The sequence below is a fragment of the Pseudorasbora parva genome, chromosome 8 (genome assembly GCF_024679245.1).
Source record: "Pseudorasbora parva isolate DD20220531a chromosome 8, ASM2467924v1, whole genome shotgun sequence".
NCBI lineage: Eukaryota > Metazoa > Chordata > Actinopteri > Cypriniformes > Gobionidae > Pseudorasbora > Pseudorasbora parva.
Genome location: NC_090179.1, coordinates 38,484,047 through 38,489,046, shown reverse-complemented (window position 1 = coordinate 38,489,046; position 5,000 = coordinate 38,484,047). Strand labels below are relative to the sequence as shown.

Here is a 5,000-nt window from a genome sequence, read left to right as displayed (position 1 = left end):
ATGACAAAATGAAGCAAAAGACTTGGGATCTGTAAGTGTTTGCTCAACACAAGTCACTGCTTTACTGTGGCAGTAAAAGGAAATGCTCTGTAGCAAAAGCAAAGCTGCCATCCCCCCAGGAGAAGCATTAAAAGTAACTCCGACAGGCTGTAGAAGTATAGTGTGCCCAGGATTATCAAGCTAGCAGAGGTTTTTCCACTTGTTGAAGTCCTCTGAGGTAGGGCATGCTCGGCAATTGCAGCTTAAATTGATTTGGAAATGCACCACAAGACAATGATTTTATTTACTGCAAAGCATAAGCAATTTGGGCCGTACTAAAGAGTAAAAGCAAATCTCAGGGCAACTCTACAAATGCATATCATTTACATTATAATACTTTTTTTATGGCTGAACATAATTTGCAAAGCCCTTGCTCACATATTACACAATGCTTGGGAGATTATAACTAAAAACTGCCACTTAAATGAAGCCAGACAGCAATAAATCTATTTTCTGAGACGCCTACGTGGTGCAAAAGCTTGTTTCCGTCACAGAATAAAAAATAAAAAAAGGTAATTGGACATTTTCCCTCACAAAATTTTCCATTCTGACTTAATATCACTGAATTCTGACTTTATATCACTCAATTCTGACTTAATATCACTCAATTCTGACTTTATATCACTCAATTCTGACTTTATATCACTCAATTCTGACTTTATATCACTCAATTCTGACTTTATATCACTCAATTCTGACTTTATTTCTCTCAATTCTGACTTTATATCACTCAATTCTGACTTTATATCACTCAATTCTGACTTTATATCTCTCAATTCTGACTTTATATCTCAATTCTGACTTTAAATCACTCAATTCTGACTTTATATCACTCAATTCTGACTTTATATCTCTCAATTCTGACTTTATATCACTCAATTCTGACTTTATATAACTCAATTCTGACTTTATATCACTCAATTCTGACTTTATATCTCTCAATTCTGACTTTATATCTCTCAATTCTGACTTTATATCACTCAATCCTGACTTTATATCTCTCAATTCTGACTTTATATCTCTCAATTCTGACTTTATATCACTCAATTCTGACTTTATATCACTCAATTCTGACTTTATATCACTCAATTCTGACTTTATATCTCTCAATTCTGACTATATATCACTCAATCCTGACTTTATATCTCTCAATTCTGACTTTATATCTCTCAGTTCTGACTTTATATCACTCAATTCTGACTTTATATAACTCAATTCTGACTTTATATCTCTCAATTCTGACTTTATATCACTCAATTCTGACTTTATATAACTCAATTCTGACTTTATATCACTCAATTCTGACTTTATATCTCTCAATTCTGACTTTATATCTCTCAATTCTGACTTTATATCACTCAATCCTGACTTTATATCTCTCAATTCTGACTTTATATCTCTCAATTCTGACTTTATATCACTCAATTCTGACTTTATATAACTCAATTCTGACTTTATATCACTCAATTCTGACTTTATATCTCTCAATTCTGACTTTATATCTCTCAATTCTGACTTTATATCACTCAATCCTGACTTTATATCTCTCAATTCTGACTTTATATCTCTCAATTCTGACTTTATATCACTCAATTCTGACTTTATATCACTCAATTCTGACTTTATATCACTCAATTCTGACTTTATATCTCTCAATTCTGACTTTATATCACTCAATCCTGACTTTATATCTCTCAATTCTGACTTTATATCTCTCAGTTCTGACTTTATATCTCTCAATTCTGACTTTATATCACTCAATTCTGACTTTATATCTCTCAATTCTGACTTTATATCTCTCAATTCTGACTTTATATCTCTCAATTCTGACTTTATATCTCTCAATTCTGACTTTATATCACTCAATTCTGACTTTATATCACTCAATTCTGACTTTATATCACTCAATTCTGACTTTATATCTCTCAATTCTGACTTTATATCTCTCAATTCTGACTTTATATCTCTCAATTCTGACTTTATATCACTCAATTCTGACTTTATAGCTCTCAATTCTGACTTTATATCTCAATTCTGACTTTATATCTCTCAATTCTGACTTTATATCACTCAATTCTGACTTTATATCACTCAATTCTGACTTTATATCTCAATTCTGACTTTATATCTCTCAATTCTGACTTTATATCACTCAATTCTGACTTTATATCACTCAATTCTGACTTTATATCTCAATTCTGACTTTATATATCTCAATTCTGACTTTATATCTCTCAATTCTGACTTTATATCACTCAATTCTGACTTTATATCACTCAATTCTGACTTTATATCTCTCAATTCTGACTTTATATCACTCAATTCTGACTTTATATCACTCAATTCTGACTTTATATCTCTCAATTCTGACTTTATATCACTCAATTCTGACTTTATATCACTCAATTCTGACTTTATATCTCTCAATTCTGACTTTATATCACTCAATTCTGACTTTATATCACTCAATTCTGACTTTATATCTCTCAATTCTGACTTTATATCTCTCAATTCTGACTTTACATCTCTCAATTCTGACTTTATATCTCTCAGTTCTGACTTTATATCTCTCAATTCTGACTTTATATCACTCAATTCTGACTTTATAACTCGCAGAATTGTGAGAAGTTATATATTAAAGGTTAATTTTTATTTTGAGGTTTTTCAACATTACTAGGAGTTCCCCTAGCCTGAATGTTGTCCCCAAGTCGCTAGAAATTTTGATCAGTATAAAATGAGTTCAGGTTGTCTTTCTCTGCCTTTGAGAAACTGAGAGCTCAGATGAGCTGATCTTGAATTCTTCTGTTATAACGTCATACCAGGAAAGGTTACCGCCCCTTCCCCTGCTTTGCCACACCCAGAGAATTAGTAGAGTAAGGAGTCAGTTTATCAGTGGATGTCAGCAGCACAGGCTTTACCCTACGGATTCAACAGCACCGTCAGTAATGCTTGATCTGAGATCAGTGAGTTCTGATGTGTAGCTAATCATTCAAGTTCACACAGACTTTCTTTCTAAATCGTTTAAAACTTTAAAACAGTTTAAAACAGTCCCACCGCTGGCCGTCATGATGCATCAGTGACTAAAACCATTAACTTCACATCATTTCTGTAAACAGCATGAAACAAATCTACTCCAGCTTGTGCCTGACTAAACCACGCCCCATCCGCACGCTATCTAATTTTAAATGCAAAGATATCAGCCAATCACAAAAGTGGGTGTTTTCACTGAAGACTCACAGCAGACACGCCCCTTGAAACAGAGCATTTCAGCCAGAGGGCTAGTATCAGTATAGAAAAAATGCTGTTTATTTCAAAATTATGACATTTTTTGATGTAAAAACCATACTATCAATATAAGTACACCCCAGGAAACATTATAAAACAATAAAACAACCCATGCCATGGGACCTTTAAAGTTTACACAAAGTTGCAATTATCTTTTAAAATATTTTATTCTGTGGTGGAAACAAGCTTCCATAGCAAACCGAACCAAACTCCTCAAGCCTGTGAAAAGAGTGCTAGTGTAATCAGCAGGTGGTGTTCACTCAGGTAGAGGTGACAGACATTGAGCTGAGCTGGAACCGCTTCCAGGCATGAGATGCACGCAAACTCGCCCATCTGCAGATGGGATGCTGATGACATCATTCCCAAACACCTGCCTCTGATATCAGCATTATCAGAGGCCAATATCTGCGGCGACAAACACCTCAATGATGAGCCACCCTCTTCCATCTCTTCAGGCTAATATCTTTAGCTCAACAGGACAGGCCGTAATAGCTGCAGCTGGCAGACCGTTAGCGGTCCTGAACACAACCTGCTTTAAACAATAACAACACTTCAATTCGTCTATAGCTAAACAAAGCTTTGTTAAATCCCAGGCTTCAAGTGCCACTGTCATAGCAATTATTGCCTGGGCTTTGAAAAATCCAGCTGTCAGCCCTTGTTAAGGATTAAACATGCGCTAAACAATGCACGTACTGTGTTAATAAGACTACTACTATGAAAAACTCTCAAGGATATTAACCCTCTATTGCATGTGTTATGAAAACAATGTTGAAAAAGACATTTTTGATTCACTTGTCTTGCATAAAATGGACCCAATTAGTCAAATCAAACACAAATTTTGAAAAATAATTTGCTTCTTTTTAGGTATTATTTTTTAACACTTAAAAAAAATATTCAAGGACCGTTTTTTACTAATTATTATTTTTTAAATATATATATATATATATATATATTTCTGTAACTTTTGCGTTTTTTTATACTGATGTCACAGTCCTAAAAGTGTGAAGAACAAAACTATTAAATCAAATTAAAACATGAATTCTTTTTAAAATTGTATTTAAATGCTAAAAAGTTGATATTGCCATAAAACAAAAACATCCAAAAATAATAACTGCAATATAGTGGATCCATATCCACATTCATATCCATTCCACTGTCGCACAGTATTGCTTCGGGGCAACAAACATATTCAAGCAATTCCTCAAAACATACAAATAATTTATATAGCTCTAAATGTTTTAAAATGAAGCCTACTCACTAAGAAATATGAATCATATTTATAAAAATAAAAAACAAATCAATAAAAATGCTTTAATGAAGGCAGTTTTCCAGAGCAAAAATGTATGGCCTCTACATTGGTGCATTATGCCAGGAAAAATATCGCCCAAAAAAAGTTTACTAGTTTATTTTAAATCATCCATTCATTATTACCCATTTTATTGGCATCAAGCGAAGAAAAGCCAGAGGCAACATTGTGCAATAAAGGGTTAAAACGGTTCTGTCTCACAAAAACACATCAAACAGCTGAGTTAAATACAGAGCTGCAGCTTTAAAACAGGATATATATCTGGAACTCAACTTGAAATGCTTCCGATACAAAACGACATTACACGCAGACATCAATGGCTGCTTGTCCAGACACAGATTAAGCCAAGAGCTGGACTGATATTAAAAAC

At 33.5% G+C, this 5,000-nt stretch overlaps 1 protein-coding gene across 3 annotated transcripts in view; it reads right to left on the bottom strand.

The window, feature by feature from the left end:
- cadm1b (cell adhesion molecule 1b) overlaps positions 1–5,000 on the bottom strand; it is a 255,542-nt gene that overhangs the window by 61,390 nt on the left and 189,152 nt on the right. The window lies entirely within an intron of this gene.